The following is a 21,215-nucleotide window of genomic DNA, read 5'->3' on the forward strand; positions in this document are numbered from 1 at the left end:
CACATATATATGATCATCCTCCAAAAAGCACAGCACAATAAATCTGCACTATTAAAAAGGCTGAGCTTTAGGGAAGAAATGCAATTTATTCTGAACTTGGATTTGACCTCTTGTGGCCATCTTATTTTTCCTCTTAAAAAACAGCGTTAACGCTTCATGGGTGGGGCTGAGGGAAAGGGAGGTCGCATGAGAGGAAGTGGGAGATGGAAGCGAGAGGTGTCAAAGGTTAACCCAGCATGTTACCCTGTGTTTGTCAGAAAGGACTCAAACAAAACTTTTAACTGCCCTGGAGGCAGGCTGGGATGTTTGTCGTAGTCATTACTGATTTCTTTTAATCTTTTTGAAATATATTACCGCTTGTTGAATTGGGTGCCTGTGCTGTTTTAATATCACTTCACACCATAGCTGCATGCAATCCTGGAATGCCCTTGTCCACCTTATCCATCATGTGTTTATTACATGCACTGCTTGAAATTGGTTACCTGCTATTCGACATAAAGCTAATTTGTTCCTACTCATTAGTGATTACTGGTACAAATCACCTCAGATGACCTGAGGCACACTCCAAGGTTCAATATCAGGCCCAGAGAATATCACTTTGTGCCGATGACTGAGATTTATTTTCTACTTGCAGCTAATAAATCATTGTCTTTCCACTCAAATGCAAATATTTTTGGCTCATTTGAGACTATGGCTTTGGTAAAAGATAAGATAAGAAATACCCTTATTGGTTATTCAAATTCTGGCATGCAAAAACACAGACCAAGTCAAAGCCTACACTAGATTAGAATTGAATAACAATCTAATTTCAAGTTAAGTTCTAAAGCAAAAGGGAATTAACATATCAGAAAGGTGAATAAGCAAATAAAAAAAGAGAACATATTGCAAAATTATTTATAATACGACATATTCAGATAAAAATGCTATATTCGGCTTAAATAGAGGAAAGACAGCAGCCGATTTACCAAACAATGTGAGAAAACTATGCAACAATGCAAAAAAAATGGCTCACACCTTAAAAATTAAATTCAATTAAATTGTATTTATATAGCGCCAAATCACAGCACATGTCATCTCAAGACACTTTACAAAGTCAAATTCAATCAAATCATCCAGACAGATTGGTCAGAAAGTTTCCTCTCTAAGGAAACCCAGCAGGTTGCATCAAGTCTCTCCAAGCAGCATTCACTCCTCCTGAAAGAACGTAGAGCCACAGTGGACAGTCGTCTGCATTGTTGATGGCTTTGCAGCAATCCCTCATACTGAGCATGCATGAAGCGACAGTGGAGAGGAAAACTCCCTTTTAACAGGGAGGAAAACCTCCAGCAGAACCAGAACCAGGTTCACTGTGAACGCTCATCTGCCTCGACCCACTGGGGCTTAGAGAAGACAGAGCAGAGACACAGAAATCACAGAAGCTCACATTGACTCAGGAGTACTTTCTATGTTAGATGGTAATAATGGATGATGTCACAGCTAATAGAACGCCAGACCAGGTGTACCTACAATGAAGAGAAAAAGGACAAAGAGAACAAAAAGTTAAAAGTTGGAATAACAACACACAATGCAAATTGGAGGACAGTAGGAGAACTCAGCATAGTGAGAAAAATAAAAGTAAAATTCTATTGCTATCAACACACTATTTTTTCCAACTGAAAAGACCTGAATAACTTTTATGAAGTCCTTTTCTGATGTCCAAAGTTTGTTTTTGACCTTTCATGTATTTATATTGTTTTCCTGTTTAAGTGACCTTAAATGTTTTTAGTTTTGCTTTATTTAAGCTGATTTGTTTCAATTCACTGCACATGACTTTAATCCAACCTGTGTGGTTTAAATTTGGTTTATGAATTAACTCAAACTCCCAGCTTACATCCATCTATACAGTACATTCATCCATTATATATATCTATTAGATTGGCTACCATCAGTCATCGAGGGATGGCATGAATTCAACTTTCATTCTTTTGGGATGCGGAAGTAAAAAATGGTACCTGAAGAGGAACTCATACATTATTAATAAGAAATATGCTCCTAAAATGAGATTTCATTGAGTTTTATTAGCAGATCAATATCTTAAACCGGCTGTTTCACGTTGAACCAGTTTTCTTCCACTTATGTTTTTTCGAATATTTTCATGAACAAGTTATTTTTATCTAAATTGGATGGACAAAAAAATTGTATTTTATTTTTTACAAACAGAAAGATTTTAAAATTGAGAACCAATACTGATTTGCATTATTGAAAGGGAATTCATTTGGTCCTTTTTGATTATTAAAAGAAATCCTCAAACTGGCTGTGCAGAATAAATGTTGAAATTTTATTATTTTACATAAAAGAAATGTACTCAGATCTGTCTTCTTTAAAATTGCATGAAGTAAAACGGGACAATGCCAACGTTGCCCTTAGCATTGTGTGCTGGGTTAAATAAACGCGAGTTCCAGAACAGATAAAAGAAATTGTACATTTGTAGCTGCCTTAGATATTTTGCAGCGCAGTCAGATCTTACAGCGGGAACAGTCACAATAAGTCTGCACTCTGGGGATCCAGCTGGATGCTGCAGGCTGTGCCGCAGACTCTGTGGGCCGCCTGAGAAAGGAAATTAATTCCTCTTTGAGAGAAAATGACTTTAACAGATAGAATGGTGGAGGCAGGCAGTAACTTTGTTGCTGTCGACCCCCCTCCCCCTTCAAGGCTTCAGAAGGCAGCAGAGGCAGTGCAGCAGAGGAAAAGCACCTTATGGTGAGTGAGTGTCAAACTCTTCTACTGTTTATCTTGCAAATTAAGGCTATTAGCAGGTTAGTCCAGGCTATATATTTGAGCAGGTATTAATGCACACGTGTTTTCAATCTTGTTGCTGGTCTCGAAGCAGTGATGGCCTGTGGCATGGGCGATTTCCACTCTGTCTTTGCTCTGTCGTGGGCTTTATTAGGCAAAACTCTCACAGTATTTGAGTGTTTTTAGAAGTGAATTACACATCCACCCATTCTCCATGAAACACGCCCTTAAGTAGAATTTTTGTTATGATTTCATTTATTTTTGAGATGTTTAATTCAGATTCAGTTAGTTTTTTTTTTATTATTATTGAGATAGATGTAAATTTTACACACTTTAAAACTGGTAAATACTGGCACAAACAATCAAGGAAATTTGTATTCTAAAAATAATAAAAGGCGGCGTCCAGATTTGGATTTTTTCTCAGAAGGTGAAAGAGGGCGAAACAGCCTGGAAGTGATAAACAAGAGTTTGCCAGGGGGTTGTGTTTGTGTTGAGCTCGACGTTGTGATGGGCCATGGCGGTTAGGGTGATGAGGTTTCTGCCAGAGTCAACAGAATCCTGAAGGTAGGTCTGCTGCTAAAACCTGTGGCTGTCAGTCACAGCGGCAGGGAGGATTACAGCGAACGCAGCTTAGTGTCGCTGTCACAGAAAGCAAACATGCGACTACCACCACCTCACTGCTATCCTTCCACCCATTTGTGATCGTTTGTGCTAATTAAATGAGAAAACTTTCCTTTGCAGACAGGAATAAGCCATCATTGGCATAAACCTGCAAGTTTTCCAAATAAAAGTTTCAACTTAACTTAACTTTGTATTTGATGATTCACATCTGTTCATAGTAGAAATCCAAATTAACAAAATTTACTGGGGCATTTTGTGATTTATGTCAGTGTTTATATGACAGATACTTTGATTAATCTAAATCCCTATGGGATCAAAACCAGACAATCTTCCCTTAATGAGCTCCGATCAGTAAGCAGCAAGTAAAATATGCTTAACTATTATTTCCTATTATTTCAGTGCATCAAAACCAACTCCTACTGTTTATTAGTATGCACTTATTTTAGTTTTATTTAAAAAGAAAAATCTGATAAAGTTTAGTGGTGTAAACGCTTAGATGCATAAATGGGGTCTTAATGTAGTTCTTCCATTGTCAGATAAATTCAAAACTCTTTCCTTCATCAAAGAAACCGCAGCACGTTTCTATTTTTTTTTTTTTTTTTATGGTTCATAGTCCGCAGGAGAAAGAAACCATAACTGATCAGACTGGGTATTGGCCAGGAACTGATCAGTGGATCTTTATTTTATCAATTTGTGTTCTTTCAACAGCTTGTCCAGGTGGGTGATAATAAATAGTCATTTATGAAGTAGATTTCAGGCTGAGAAGAGGTAGGGAAATGTAAAATGTAATCCACTGCCACGTACCCCTGTTTAGATACACTTATTCACGTTTGACGAGTAATGAGTTTCATGAAGAAAAGCTTTGCTGCCACTCCTGACTTCACACAGAATTAAACACATTTAACACATTAATTAAAGGACTGATGCAAATAAATGTATATATCTGTGTTAAAAATCCTCCCAAATTTTCAGATAAATGATTTTTTTTGTCCTTTTTTTTACTGACTTTTTAAAAACATAAACGTTCTCTTATCTTCGGGAATAATTCATCTAATTTCCTAACAGAGCAGTGTTTGGGGCGTTGGCATGAACATCTGCGGGCAGCGTGCAAACTGTCGCTGCTTCTCTCTCTTTTTAAATTTCAGCCGCAGATTTACGGCCGTTGGACAGAACAGATTGGAGCGTCATGTCAGAGATATACGGTGACGGCACACAGTGGATGTTTACGGCCCAGTTACACGTAGAGAGTAGCCTTTTTTTTCAGGGACTGACTCTAAAGGGGAAACAGTCTTCATTATTTCACAATCCACCTCCGTAGGCTCGAACTTCAGAAAATTATGTTTTCCCTACAGATAATCTGAGAAAGACAATTCTACTTCATGAAATAGTTTTGAATTACATCTTTTAAAGTTAATCTTCAGTCTTTGATTTAAACTTTTTTTGAGCCTCCTTGTCAAAACACCAATAGAATTTAACGATAAGTCAGGAATAATATTTTTTTTTTCCCCACGAAGTTGCCACGGCTGACCAATCAGTTTTTAAGAGAAATCCTTGATAGAAATGTTTCCTCGGATAATTTTTTGCTGTTTTAATGCTGTCATCCAACACATTTTGCTCCTCTTAGGTGGTCATTTTCTAAGCCTATAATGGTCACAGACGGCGAGTGTGAGATCACCATCTATTATGGGCTGGGGATGGAGTTGCCTGGTCCCCTCCGTCTCCAGCTTTAAAGCCTGAGTAGACGTGCTGAGCAGGGACCGCCGCGCCAAGTCAGACCACACCTCAAACAGCTTTGGGTCGCAGCACTAAAACCTTCATTTAGATCTGGACCCGGCTTAGCCACCAAAAAAAACCAAAAGTGGCATCTACCCTGGTCTGTTCCAGTGCTATAGGCTCTGTCCCCCCCCCAAGTCTAACTCAGTGGACGCCTGGCAGGGCCCAGCTCCAGACGTCTTTACAAACTCGGCTATTAATGATTCCTATTTGTTCCAACAGCTCGCCAAAACCAGCCTCCACACCAACGTTTCTACTCGGCGCTACAACACATACAGTAACTCTGTCAAAGAGCTCTGCCATATTGCATCAATCCAGCATCCCTGTGAAGGTCCAGCTTCAACATGTTGTTCCAATAAGGCAAATCACTCAGAAGAGTGAAGTCAACCTTTTATGCTTTAACAGCTTCCTTCTCTCTTTTGGTTTCTGGGGAGTTCTGGATGATTCCCAAGGAATTTGTTCCACTGAGTTAGCATGAGGGTGACCAGCCTGTTTTTTGCCTAATGATAAGTCAATGTGGCGAGACTGGGGAATCTCATTAACACCTAATTCCAGCTCTCTGCCAATAGTTTCATTTCTAGTTGGCATTATTATGTGACTGATCCGCAACAGTCACGTTTGTCTCCTAGAGTAGAAATTACATTTATATATGATGTATAAAAATTGTTAACCTGTTTTCCAGCTTTGTAAAGACACAGTGGTGTAAAGCACAAGCATTGAGCAATATAACATCGCTAATCTTTATTAGTGGAGAATAAATCAGGAGATGACTTCTGAATCGAAAGGAGCCAGTATGAGATTTTGATTGTGTGATAACCATGAGGGGGGAAAAAATATTGTAACATTATGGTACAAATATTTGTTGTAATCCAATTGCTTTTGATTTAGAATAAAACTGAACAAATATGAACCATTGGAGCTTAAAATATTTTCACATGTTGATGTAATATTTTCATTGCCATATCATATCTTTAACTAATTTGATATGCTACAAAGATGGTGACAGGAGTTTGTGACTTGGACTCAAAACATTTAGACTCCTTCCATAAGGACTTCAGGTTTGACTTTCAGCCATACGTTTTTGTATGGCTGAAAGGCATAACCTCATAAAAATGGCTAATTTTCCCCAGATATCCTGCTACATGTGGACTAGGCATACAAGTGGATGACTTGATAGAATCTACTTGGTTTCGTTAGATGGGAAACCTTTGTCCAGTTTGTATGATTTAATTGAATGGACTTTGTAAACTTCCCTGAAAAGACATCTGTTGAAAATTGGTGCTATATAGATAAACTGATTTGATTAGATTAATTGTGTTTAAAGAATCACTAAGTAGTGTAAATAATTGCTTTGACACAACATTTACAGTTTCGAATAACGACTGGAAAGCTATGAATCAGATGTCAGCAATAGCATCATTAGCCAGCTGTGGGGTATCACAACATTTTCTTGCGTCCTTGTGTAGCTCTATTGTCTTGTCTGTCTCTATGTATTGTTTCCTACTTTACCACAGATTTGAGAGTGATCTCTTTCAAAGCTTACTCAGTCAAACATATTCAAGATAACTGCAACCAGACAACACTTCAAGAGACAGCCTTTGTCTGCTTATATTAAAGCAATTTGAAACAAAACTTTAGTTGTGTAAGATTTTTGAAGTGTAACATTTTTGTAGAAATGGGTAAAATAATCAATGCAAATGAACATGAATTACAATTTTCTTTAATAAAATCGGTTGTACATAGTTACCACAGTGTGTTATTTTACAATTGCATTTTTTTTTCTTCCTTGGTGGCTTCCTTGTGCTTATTGCAACCTCAAAAATATTATTTTACTAATTAGTTACTCATTTGATTATTTTCTTTGTGATGGATCCTTGGAAGGACACCTTTTTTAAACATCCCACTAAAAAATGAACTCACACATCTTGAGTATTTCTTCCAGTCTAGCCTAAATTAATTAGGTACAAGAAAAATATCCTTAACTTTTAATTAAACTTAATTAGCCAAATGAAGAAAAATTTTTACAAATACCACTCAGACAATGCTTAAACAAAATGTTTAGTTCACCTCAGATGCTGCTTAGCATTTACACCTTTCAGTCCTCCACCTGTGCAACCAGCTGTGTATGTTGTGCTGCAGCCAACCTGGATTAAAGGTCAGTGTGCAGCAGAAGAACAGCGACCTCCAGTGGTCGCCCATGAAACTGATCTGATTGTGCGTTCACATTTAGGCCTTTTTAAAACGTCCTATTTGTTTAGTAATACAGCAGATAAAAAGTAATACAGCAGATAATTTAAAAAACGTTCAACAACACACAATAAACAGCCCATGTGCAGTGACCTATAAAAAATAAAACCCATACCACCAGTTGGTGTAAGACAGTTCTACAGTGTACAAAGCAAAGTATCCATTGTTTGACTTCCTTTACAATAAAAAAAATCAGTAAAAGAAGGCTATTTCTAAACTTATTACATTATTATGTCCTTATTTTCACACATTATCTTTGTACCATGTGTAATTTAAATGTAATTATTGTTGTGTAGCACTTTGTAACTTTGTGTCTGTGAAAGGCACTCTATAATTAAACTTTACTTACACATTCTGAGACATCATTGATAGGGAATGGGTGATGTGAAGGTATTTTATTCATCATATGTATTGGAAGTATAAATCTTTTTTTCTTTTTTTATGGAACATTTAGATATGAAACATTACCAACCCTCTCTGTACTAGGATAGCCAGAGCCCCTAATTCTAAGAAGTTTCAGGCTTGTTTTATTTAGTACATTTTGTTTTCTTATGTTTTAACCCCTAAACCATCTTTTTGTTTCCTAACAATTATAAACTGCAAAGCTCATCCTACGTATTGTTTTTGTGAATGGTAGAAAATACTGGGAACAACAGCTGTGATGAACCCATTAAAGAAGCTTCTGAATGAAAGCTGAAGCCATTTGTTTCAAGCCTGTCAGAAACATTGCATTAGCTCCATAATGACATCTTTAAAAAAAAATCTAAAAAGAGAGTTTAAAACAAGATACATGTGTTTTTTTATATTAAAAGATGCCGTGATCAGTTTTTAGTCGTTATAATTTCTTTTCTTCAATGATAAAATATTTCATCTACCTGAGTTCAGACAGTTAAAAGTCATTTTAAGCCTAATAGTATAAATTTATGAAAAGGTTCCATTCAAACGTTCAAGATGTTTGAAAGTACCAAGGTCGTCCAGTAAAGTATTATTAATGACAAAAATGTATCACAGCCAATAACACAATGCAGGGCCTTTACTTACTCAATAATAAATTCTTACTGTAAACCAAGTGGAACCTTGTGAGATACACGTCCTTAAGAAGGAAAAACATCAGACTGAGATCCCTGTTACACAACATACCATGATATACATACCCTGCCTTTACCTGTTCAATAAAACAGCAAAGTTCCTGCAAACCAACTACTAGACCAGGGGAACTGAATCCTTGTCAATTTAAGAATGTGTGACAAAGTCTGGTGGAGTTGTAAAAGATGGTGTCATCAGCCTAAGAATTAATAAATGATCCAAAGGTGATCAAAGAAAAGTTGGGATCCCTCTACGAGGTGAAACATGTTTAAGAAACAAGAGACAAAGTCTCTAAGCACTCAGGTCTTTGGGGCATCCTTCTTTCAGAAGCACACACATCAAATTGTGATCCCTGTTTGAAAACACATTAATAATTTACCAACAGTGATAAACCAAATGAAGGGAGTTCATGGAGAAGAACTAAACTTAACCTAAAGGACTTTAATCCAAGAAAAAACACTAAAAATGGCTTCTCTTCTTAAATTTTTGGGCTGGGGTAAAATTGGAAAAATAGACTCCTATTAACATTTGATTATGAGATACGTGTCTAAATTACAAATATGGATTTTAGTTCTGGTGTTCAACTAAATCAGTGGTAGTGTGGCGCAATCTGTAACTGTTTGTCCCACCTGACCAATCAAACCTGAATGTTTCCTGTTAAAGTCATTAATTCTGACTTTATACAGAAATGCATTAAAAAAAACAGCTTACACTACTCCAAAAAAAATGGCGTTTTATAAAGAAACAAGACTAAGTGTATAGTCAGTAAAATCAGTACAATGTGAAATGTGCCTTGAAATATTTGCCTTTTCCTAATTTGGTAGTATAATCTTAAACTGAAAAAATAGATAAATCAAACTTGTAATATGAAAAAATTATTCAATAGGAGAAGAAAATTCCATATCAAAAGAAACTGTTTTTGAAAAATATTCCCAGTTACCACTCAGCTATTTTTATATAATTCATCTTGTTAAATCATTTTTTAACTTTCAACTTGTTTTTTACTTAAATCATAATGACTAGAAACTTGTAACTAGTAATCTACTACCTACAGTCTCCCTAGAGAGTAAATCTGAAATGACACAGAAGCCCATTTTGCACTTTCACTCTTCAACCTCAAACTGGTGAACAGGGGTGGATGAGCAGTTTACCTTTCCCCTCCGCGCAGCGATTGGTTGGCAAATGAAATGAAAAGCCCTGAAATCAGATGTAAGAGAACAACAACATAGTGGCATCTTGGTGTCACCAAACCAGTAAAAAAAATTAGACACTATTTCCTCACTAATTGGTTGTTTGAGAGTAATGTCAGTTAAAGGCTCTTTCATACCATCACAAAAGTAAACACTCAGAGTTTTTCTAAATGCTGCAGGAATCAGAGCCAGAACCACTGGCTTTGGTCAGATGAGACGAAAAATTAGCTTTTCAGCGACAAATGGTCTAGAATAGACGATTCTGACATAACTATGAACATGATGAAAACATTTTAATCCCCACAGACAAATATAGTGGCAGATCTGTGGTGATGTGGGCCTGTTTCTCTTCAGAAGGCCATGGGAGTCTTGTTTGAGTGCAGGACATCAAAGATTTTTTAAAATATCAGGACTTTTTAAATAAAACTCTGGTGGCTTCTGTCAGAGAACTGGAAGTGGGGAATTACTGAGTCTATTTAGCAAGATGATGATCTAAAGTAAATGTTTAAACTGAGCAAAGAAGCCTCATGAAATATTATAGGAGAAGTCTAAAAGTTGTACTAAATGCAGTTTCTTCAAAATATTGTGTGACACTGATAATTATGGGGAAAATTATATTGTTTTTCTTCCAAATGGAATAACTGTATTAAAATGATAGATTGGATTTTTTTATTTCACTATAATACTGTTCTTCTGCAATACAAAGTTTATTTCAAGGCTTTAACCATGTCTCCACCAGGAGTGGTTTTAAGTGTTGAGGCTCAGGGCTGACATAGTCGGCCGTGTGCAGTGAATCCACATTGGTGAACCTTAAGTTGTGAAAAAGTGTGCTTAAAAAATTATATGCTTAAATATATGTATGCATATATATAAATCCACTGAAAATGACAAATTATAATTTTATATCGGTATACAAATGTGGTATCAACGTAGAATGTTTTAAAGTAACATGTTATTTGAAAACTGCTAAATGTACAGCCCTTCTCATCTTATATATATATATATATATATATATATATATATATATATATATATATATATATATATATATATATATATATATAATGTAATTTGAAGTGGTTACTGATGGGGGAATAAAAAGGTTTTAGTTCCTTTGAACATTTGTTGTGTGACCATAAAGAGAAACAAAATGCTTTTCCAGGGCCGACTCCGTTCCTCGTTCGGACGAAGTTAAAATTCCTCACTCCCACTCGTTTACATCACAGATTGTTTTCCACTGAAGGCATGCTTGAAAACTCCGAATCGTGAGCTTGACATTTATCTGTCTGTAAATAAATAGCGTGTCTCAGCAGCAGTTATGAAGTCATGGGTTATTGCTGCTCAGTGTCAGTCAGATTTAGCTCTTGCCTAACAGAACCCTGGTGACCTCTGCATATTTTGCACTCGAAGGGGTCACGGTTCGGGCCCCCGGGGGAGCTGTTCTGCTCTCCGTCTCCTCTCACGCTGGGGAGTGGAGTTCCCAAGCATTTCCCCCGACTGTGGCTCCGAACAATCCCACGTCAGCGCCCAATCAGAGGAGCGCAGCAGCTTGTTTCATCAGTGTGGACATGACGCATGGTCAGGACAATGGGAGGATACGAAGCCATGCTGTAACGTGCAAACGCGGCCAGGGTTAGATGGGTTGTTTTACTGTGTAGTGGCAATTTCCTGAATTTTATGGTGTAACACTTTAAAACCTCTGAAGTCATCTAAGTGTTTGTCATATTAAATATGGTGGCTCACAGTTATAAAAAAAAAAAAAAAAGAAGGTCTGATAATAAAGCTGTAAAAACGTGCAGCCTGTGGATTATTTCCATGTAGAGTCACGCCACAAACGCACCAAAGTCGAGCCTTTCTGCCCGTGGCGTGACATCTGCTGAAACCATAGCCCTGTTTTCAGCGGGACCCTGTCCCCGTCCCGTCCTGTTTGCAGTTGCTGTAGCTACGGGGCAGCCCACAGGAGGCAGAGCAGGGTTTGGTCCAAAGCTCGCTGGGACCGGAGAGGAGGCGGCGGTTTGGATGGGATGGACCGCGTTTAGTTCCAGGGCTTTCCAGAACCTCCCTGGGGTTTCATTAAAACAAAAGAAGGAGGCGGCGGAGGAGGAAGGTCTTCCTGCTGGAGTTAAAGGTCCACATGCCGCAGTAACAACATGTGTTTCACAACTTACGATCAAGTCGTTCCTCTGCAAACAGACAATCAAAATCCCTCAAACTGTCGTTAGATACTAGATAGATTTGGCTACTGATGAACAAGAGAAACTACAATAATACGACTTTTTGTAAAGATTCGCAGTCAAATCAGACCTTAATCTGATTAATTGTCCAGCCCTAGATTAATATAGATAGATAGATAGATAGATAGATAGATAGATAGATAGATAGATAGATAGATAGATAGATAGATAGATAGATAGATAGATTTTTTCTTTTTCTTTCTTGAATTAGCTTGATTTGAAGTCTGTAACGATTATGCAACAAAAAGACATTAACTAACAGTTAAATTTTATTAAGAAATGGTGTAAACAAACGGAAGTTGTCATTGAGTCCTGATCTTAACAAAGGACAATCAATAGAAGCATGAATGACGGGGTTGACGCTGCAGAGCAGAGACGAAGACAGACCAACCCACAAGTTGTGTTTGTTTAAATTGCTTAGAGCACTTCTGCTTTAGGGTTGGAGCACTTGGATTCACTAGAAACCCTGTTTATATGAGATGAAAATAATATATGCAGTGCAGTGACTTTTTCACAGGGATTCTCCATAACTCTGACTGTCCTGTTTTTATTGAATAAGATCTAAGCAAGGAGAAAGCATTTAGTTTTTATGCTCTTCAGCTCTTGAACAAGCTGCCTGAAAATCTGATGTTTGCAGAAACTGTTGGCTCCTTAAAGGTCAAAGATTGCATTATCATTTCTATTGCATGTGAGATCTTTATTTGGTTACATGTATATTGAAAAATCTCTATTCTTTTATGTGAGTATGTCTTGTGTTTTTATGCTTTTATGTGATGCTTTGCTTGTCCTATCAGATGTTTTATTTTTATATCTGTTCCTTTGCTCCTGCTGTGAAGCTCTGTGAATAACTGTGTATGAATGGTGCTTTACAAACAAAATTAATTACAGTCATGCTCTACAATTATAGTCTACTGAGTTGAAATGGGGCCACGTTAATTCATTAAATATCACTTTACTTAAGCAACTAACGCTGATTTACAATTATCGTAACTCCTGAGTTACCTTCACTGAAACTGTTCCTTATTTTCTAAAATCATAAAAAATAACATGTAGCAGAGACCCACATATTTTGGTTAAAAAATATGAAAAGTATAAACAGAAGAGGCAAACACTTGGTGTTTGACAGCTGCATCAGAGAATTTTGTCATCCGGCAAGGGAAAAAAAAGATATGTAGTCCCTCAGATCCAACCGTCTCATTCAGGAAATCCCTCTTAGATCAGAAATAATAACTGATTTTAATCGACGTTCATACAGCTCAGCTCCTGCACACATGAAAGACTATGTGATGTGTGGTATTAATACATGAACTGCGGGTTAATGAACTTGAGGTTGAACAGAATTTCCTTACGCTTTTGACGCATGTTTTAACGTGATTTGCCAAGAGTACAAACAACATCTGTGCGCTCTGAAATCCCCCAGCTGTATGTTTATTTTTACCGACCATCCGCCGAAAACATAAATCTCTGCAGTTTAAAGAAAAACACGACTGGAAATTGCTGTACAAACTGCAGATAGTTAGAAGATCAAACCTGAGACAAAAATCCGTGTGGGTGAGCAGTTTCTATTAAACACATAACGGAGTACAACAACTTCTGGTTATGTCAAATGTAAAGATTATGCTACTTTAAATAAATCATACATAAGTTGTTCTTCGATGGATTATAAACAGTAAAGTACTTCATTCTGTTTTAGACCGGGTTAATGCGTCAGAGTCTGGGTTTTGGGTCTGTAAGGATCATATATCTGCATTAGAAACTTCCGTTTAACTGATTTACATCCAACATCTTTTCCCCTTTTATAGCAGACATGAGCAGCGCGGATAAATGGATGTTGGCCTTTTTTATCACTTCTGTGATTGCATGAACGTTGATTGCTGCAAATAGCAATAAATCCTCATCTAAATGAGTTGTTTTATGTGCAAAGGGGAAATTTGCTGGTGAACAGGGTTCTTGGTGAGCACGTTGATTCAAATGGTTAATAAATGGGTTCACATTTTGGTTTCAGTGCTTTAAAAATGTTATTGAATATGGATAATATTTATGTGAGAGCAGCTTCAACAGAATTTTGGCATAAGCAGTGTTAACCTGCTTAAAATAAGCATGACACCTTTAAATAAATTATTATTTTATGGCAGGGGAGTAACCTCAGGATAAACAATTTAAAGGCCCATTTCACTTAGTCATTCTTCAAAGTGGACATGAGAGCATCTCATTCAAGTAAGACACACGTGGGCGGAGTCCAAAAAAATAATGAATCAGCTACAAGAAAATAGCTACTTGTCCAAACCTGAGCATATCTTTATAGCAATGGTTGATCCTTTTAAAGCAACTGTAAAGCTGATCAAGAACCAACATTTGTCCTGCCGCTACAGAGAATGGCAGAAATGACAAGGTTAGCACTCATTTAGCATTTTTCCCTTCAAAAAACTACGTTGAGTAGTTTAGCATGAGCCTCACATTTTTTTTTCCACAGATGAGTTGTAAACCAATATTTAACTTAATATTATATCATGTTTCTGCTGTCACAGTGTTTCCCATCGTATTACTTACTCTGGTAATCAAAAAAAGCTTTCTTGGAAGTATTTGGGTCACTTTTGAATCACTCCTGTTTTCCTATTCCTTTATACTGAGATGAAGGGTGTAGCATTCAAGGTGTTGTGCTGTAACATGGAAGCTTTCGTCACATTAACAGAACAACAATGCTTTTCATCTTAAATTTAAAGGATTAGTTGACCACCTGGGAATTCACTTTAGGTTTCATGCATGCAGCATTCTGAGGTGAGGAAAGCATCTGCAGAGCGTAATGGAAGATAAAGAGGTAGTATTACTGGGTCATAACTGCAACAATTAAATATGTATATATGTATATATATGCTACAATGTTATACATGTAAAAAGGCGATGTGTGGGAGTCTTTTTTTTTTCTTTGGCAACACATCGGATGTACTAGAATTAAGATGTTACATATATTTTGTTTGTTTCTTTGTTTTATGTTTTGTTTTTTTTGCAATCAGTACTTTTAGGATTTGACAAGGACTGGGTCTGAGAAATTTTGCTGAGATCAAAGGCAACCAAGATGGAAACAAAAGACGTTAGCTAATTAGACAAACTTCACTGTTATCCACATATTTGACAGACCAAAACAATGGTTGAAATATGTCGGCTGTAAACATCCATCACAGTTTACACATCAACTTCCTGCTTCAACCTCAACTATTGCTCACGCTTAGAAGTGGGTTTGCTTACATTTTAGGCATTTCAAATATAGTTATCATAGCTCATGTCAAAACTTGCTGTCCCTACCAGAGAAGTAAGACGAAACAGGGCGGATTAAGAATCCTGCTTAAGATTTGCATCACAGACTGTGGAAGAATTATCTCAAATGATGAGGATGTCTTGTTAAACGGTGCCTCAGTTTTGTAAATACTTTAACGATGTCCTGTGATCACACAGCACCATTTTCTCTCTTAATGAAGTGTGTCATACAAGCAGGCCATGTTTATCTTCCACCTGATTGATCCTTTTATAGGGCGCTGATTGTAACCGACTAATTACACAACTCTGAGTGGGAGGAAAAATAACCACACACCCAAACTTTTTGGAATGCACAAAAGGTTTAAAAAAAAAACACACACACACAAGCTAGGATGGTACTGATGCATAAATGTATGTACACACAGCACAGATACCCTGTATGAAAACACAAACAAAACTTGCAGGCATGAGCGCAGACTGCATGCCCTATTCTCACACCCACACAAGCGCTAACACACACATTCCTGGATGCAAGCACTCATTGGATGTGTTTACATGCCGCCATCACTTCGTGGTCTGGCGTGAGGCATTGAAAGTGATCAGAAAGGGGAGCAACAAAAAGCCGGGCCAAGCCTGAGAGTAAATAAGCAATAAATCTATCCCACATCAGCGGAACGGTTCACTGTAAACACCCTCTTTAAAAGCGAACATGTTTCGGCGTCCCGTGCTGATGGGAAGAAGGCTGGCATTCCTGCTGTTCTCCACAAGAAAGAGTAGCGCTAGAAAAAGAGCTGTGAGTTTACGGGGGTTTGGCCAGTTTCTCCGAGGCATCTGGCGGCTTTAATCTGCACAAAGCGCAATTAGTCAACATCACAGGGCTGGAGTGAGGGCAAGACGGAGAGCTTTGTGTTGGATTTACAGATTGTGAGAAAGACAGAAAGAGTGGGTGTTGAATCTGAAACGGCATCACAAAGCGATGTGTTTCTCCAAGGCCTTTCCCTGCACTGGAATTACAGAAACTTTCTCTGTCAGTGGAAAACGTATAATTGTCTGAAGGGCTGAGGGCGCGCTTACTGAATGAATGGATGGATATGTGTGGATTATAACAGAGTTTGACAAAAAAAAACCAAAAAAAACGTGTTTGTCAATTTGTGTCACGAGTCTATTTGTCACTTCAGTCACAGTTTGTAAAATTGTTTGATATTTTAATTCTGTTTAAAAAGGAGTGTGTTGCTTTCCGTGCTGAAATTGGGTTTCAAAGGAAACAATAACTGTACAAGAACAATGTAGTATTAATAATTAAAAATGGGTAAATTTTTTAATGCTTTGAAAAAGTTTAGTATTTTTTTAAAACTAATTTAGAAAGAGAAAATCATGTATGATAAAGATTCCTTAGACAGAGTAATATATTCCAAGCATTTATGTCTTGCAATTTTGATGATTATGGGCTATATATAATGAAAAACTGCATTTTATTATCAGAAAATGTGATTATTGCATAAGATCAATGGAAAAAGGCCATCATTTTAAACAGAAATGACAGACGACTGAAAAGTATGCTAATTCCTATGCTCTAAATGTTTGGTCGGGTGCCTTTTGGATGAATTACTGCATCAATGCGCTGTGGCATGGAGCCGATCAGCCTGTGGTTCTGCTGAGGGATTCAGGTAGCTCAGGTTGCTTTCACAGCGGCCATCACATCTTCTAAATCGATGGTTCTGATGTCATTCATCTTCCTCTTGACAATACTCCACAGATTCTCCATGGGGTTCAGTTGAGACCTGTTTGCTGAACAATCAAAATACAGCAATACTTTGGTCATTGGACCAGCTTTTGGTACCTTTGGCAATATGTATAATAAGTCCCACTGGAAAATGAAATCAGCGTCTCCATAAAGCTTGTCAGCAGAAAGAGTCTCTGCTCTGTCTTCTCTAACCCCCAGTCGGTTGACACTGAACACACCTGGTTCTGCTGGAGGTTCTCCTCCCTGTTAAAGGGGAGTTTTCCTCTCCACTGTTGCTTCATGCATTCTCAGTATGAGGGATTGCTGCAAAGCCATCAACAATGCAGACGACTGTCCACTGTGGCTCTACGCTCTTTCAGGAGGAGTGAATGCTGCTTGGAGAGACTTGATGCAACCTGCTGGATTTCCTTAGAGAGGAAACTTTCTGACCAACCTGTCTGGATGATTTGTTTAAATTTGACTTTGCAAAGTGACTTGAGATGACGTGTGTTGGGAATTGGCGCTACATAAATAAAATTTAATTCCACAATTATCGATGGATCCACCTACCAATGTATGAATTGCCATATGAGTATGTACTACACGTGGCTCCGGTGTAAAAGCATTCTGAGCGGTTTGATGGCTGGTACATAAGGTATGTCAAATAAAATACTTTTTCCTTTTTTTTTTTTATTTATCAACTGCATGCTAACAAACACAAGGGTGGACTCCGTGGAATAATTATTACGGTATTTCAAAGAGAGTTTCAACTAATTCTTGAAGTAAGACACAAAATCAAACCTGAAGTTCTCTGTGTTTTTGTTGTTGTTTTCTCTAATCTATTTAAAATACCTTTAAAACAAGAGTTTTAATGTTTGAATGGGCTAATATTAACTTATTGATAGTATTACAACCAGCTGATACAGGCCTAGAATTCGATTTATTTATAACAAATAAGTAGGGAAAAATAAGAGGGAAAAACATCTTAGTATAAAAAAACTTCTTATGCATCCTTCTTTAGCATTAACCTTTTCTGGCTTGGCCTGTTTGTGGAGGTCATCACTGACTATCTGCTTGACAACCATTAGTTCAACAGTCTTCAATGAAAGCGTAGCCAAGGAACTACTCCCTTTTAACGGGAAGAGACCTCCAAAAGAACAACAACCAGGCTCAGTGATTGTCTGTTAGCTTAGAGGGCTTAAAAGAGACAGAGGTAAATCCAGAAGTATTTTCAGTGTTAAGGAAACAGAATACACAGCATTAATGGCAACAACAGCTCTCTCAGGTCCTTCTCCCAGCAAAGAAACAGTTAAACGGAGACACATCGGGCCAAACGTGCTTTGTATGGGAAAGAAAAGTGAAGAGAGCACAAAGTTAATGGTAGCTGTTTTTTTTTTTAAATTGTAAATAATATTACTTGTTAATTTAAATTTGGGTATACAAAGTTTCCACTGTGTTATCGGTCTGATTATTTTTCTATGTCTTAAATTGACAGATGGCCTGAATGTCAAATCTGTTATTAAAAACTGTCTTGAATGATTAAAGTTTTTGATAAAACAAACATGTTTAACAGAAATTTCTTAATTTGATCAAAGCTGACATATAGCATAGAATATATTGTAATGTATAAGAACAAACTAGCATTTGTGGGGAAAAGCATAAATAAAACCACACCATGCGGTAAGAAAATATTATGTCCGTATCGAGAAAATTTAGATTAATTTAAATTGGGCAAGGCATCCATGGCTACATAATTATGTTGTACAAATATCAAGTGAAAATCTTATTAATAATCTGTAAGAAAAACTTGACAAAGCAAACTGCTACTGATACTTTGGACAATTTTATTTGAGGACAATAATTTGGCAAGACGGCGGCTGCATTGATGCACTGTTCCACTGAATAGCAGCAAAGGTAACATGTTCGTATTTATATAGTTAAAACTGGTCTAAAAGTACCATCACAACTAATATACAGTATACAGGCTAAGAGATGGCATTAACTAATAAAACTATTTATATTTACAATTTTTTTTTCATATTTAGGACTCTATGGCAGAATTTAAAGCATAATCAACTGTCTCCTTTCAAATGCTGCAGAAAGTCAAAAGAAAAAGTAAATACAACTAAACACAAATTACGTTAATGTTCCTAATTATTTCTGATGGTTCTGATAAACAAAAGCATAAGTTGTCGCTATCGACAAGCACGTAAACACAAGTGGAAAACCATCGGAGGTTTTCATAATTTAAATTAAGCGTGTAAACTGATCTTTTACATCCACGATGTTTCTTACACGCTGAGCAAAAATGTTCACGCTCTTTTAACTGAAACATCACATTTTCTCTCAGGTCATGTGAACAGAAGCAGTCATATGAGAGACACGTTTGAAATCCGAGGACTGCTGGTCCCTGTTGTTATCATATGACCTTTTCACAGTCTATGTCCTCTGAGGCTCTGTTTTAATAAACTAAAACCTTACATCAACCTCTTCGTTGCTCTCCTCGCGTTATGAAAACATAGTTGAAAATCTTTCTACTGAGGAAGATTAATTGTATGTATAAAAACCAAACAGCACAATTCACAGGGACGCAAAGAAAGACAGTTTGTTTCACTTTATAGCTTCACATGGGATTTGTGAAAGGTAAAGCACAAACCTGATGTAGCACACTATCAATATTTATGGCTCCTACTCTATTTTAGTGCAGGTTTTTAAAAATCATGCTTCTGGAGACTTTTAAATTGTATCAGGAGCAGACAACCTAGTTTCACTGCGCACCCTAATATTGGGGTGAAAGGTTGTAGCTGTGTTGTCGTTCTGATTTCGTAAAGCTTCAGCCAGTTGGCATTTTTAAAATTGTGTTTTATATATTTAAACGAAAGAACTTAATAATAAGGTAAACCAAATTTTAGACATATAAAACTCAAATATCCACACTATGACTCCCCTGTTGACAGCATTGTTATGGGATGCTGGGAGGCTAAACTAGCGCTTATATTCCTAAAAGTAATCCTGGCATGAACCTCTGTCTGTGATCATTTAGCAAAAACCCAGATGAAGACTTTCATTAAGTAGCTTTAGCTCCACTAAGGCCATTTCAGAACTCAGCTGCCAAATGTCAGCTGTTAAACGATGATTAAAAGGCATGATTTTATGATTAGGGAAAAGTGTAAACAGGTTTTTGCAATCTTGTTTCTCACTGTCTTGTGGCGTCTCTGTGTGTGGGGCCAGTGGGTCCAGGCCCCACCAGATGTCGCTGTGGAGCTCTATGTTCACAATAATCAGTGGGACAAGATTGTTCTTTATAGAGTAATATTGTATTAAAAAAAAGACCAATTCCCTTACCAATAACTTTCTGTCATAAACATTTGTGTCTATATATGTAAGTCTGCCAGAAAACTGACAAGCTCAGTGAGCTAAATCCTCTTGAGGTGCCTTGATACTGGGGCTGGCCCACCAATGTATGCTTAAATAATGAACATCTGAAATCCCAGTACGCTGTCAGTAAACAGCTGTGGGGCACAAATCCTACGGCCCCAAGCTCGGATCGTCCAATCAAAATACTGGAAATGCACACATTACGTTTCAATTCTACACTTTTCATACACGTTTCATCTATTTTTTCTCTCGCCCAAACTCCTTTCCCTCAAACCTACCGTTAGGTATCAGGGCACAAAATTAGAGGATCAAATCAACCTTCCTCCTAAAATAAAAAAATTAAAGCTACATCACCAACCAATGTGGAGCTTATAATTGGTTTGCCCCTTTTATTGTTTCGTTTGTTGTATTTAAACATGCTTTATTCTATTATACTTGTAATTGACAAGTGTTAACAGGAATCCACACAGTTACAGTTATCATTTTAATTAAATAACAAACAGAAAATGTAAAGGAAATCAACTCTTTTTCCTTACGACTGCAAATCCTGGCTCCATTTTAGTTCAAGAATTCATCTTAATTAACTAATTTGACTGATAAGTTATGAAGTAGATTAGAAGTTGATCACCAGTGAGACCAGTTGGTTTATTGACATTAAGATCAACTAAAGTTGCTGACAGTTGTTACAGAAAATGACAACGGGAAGTGATGGGCAGTTGTCAAAATGACATTTTATACAATAAAAACAAATAGAAATAGATTTAAGAACCCTGATTTCATGAAAAAAGCTTCAAATAATTTCCTCTACATGCAAGAAGAATCTGCAAAGGAAGTTCGCTGCCCTTCGCTGCACGTCGAGTATTTTGCCACGGATTGCTCTCCCCGGCAGAAAATCATGAGGTCACAGATCAGAGTACCGATCATTTTACCGCT

The 21,215-nt window shown here is 37.1% G+C and overlaps 1 long non-coding RNA gene across 1 annotated transcript; it reads left to right on the forward strand.

Annotated features, from left to right (window-relative positions):
- The first annotated feature begins 2,539 nt into the window (after positions 1 to 2,539).
- LOC110369360 lies at positions 2,540 to 6,915 on the forward strand. The gene is made up of 2 exons (XR_002428969.2): positions 2,540 to 2,739; positions 5,392 to 6,915. It is a non-coding gene; the product is annotated as an uncharacterized LOC110369360 (long non-coding RNA).
- Positions 6,916 to 21,215: the final 14,300 nt, after the last annotated feature.

The sequence above is a fragment of the Fundulus heteroclitus genome, chromosome 3, assembly GCF_011125445.2.
Source record: "Fundulus heteroclitus isolate FHET01 chromosome 3, MU-UCD_Fhet_4.1, whole genome shotgun sequence".
NCBI classification, from domain to species: Eukaryota; Metazoa; Chordata; class Actinopteri; order Cyprinodontiformes; family Fundulidae; genus Fundulus; species Fundulus heteroclitus.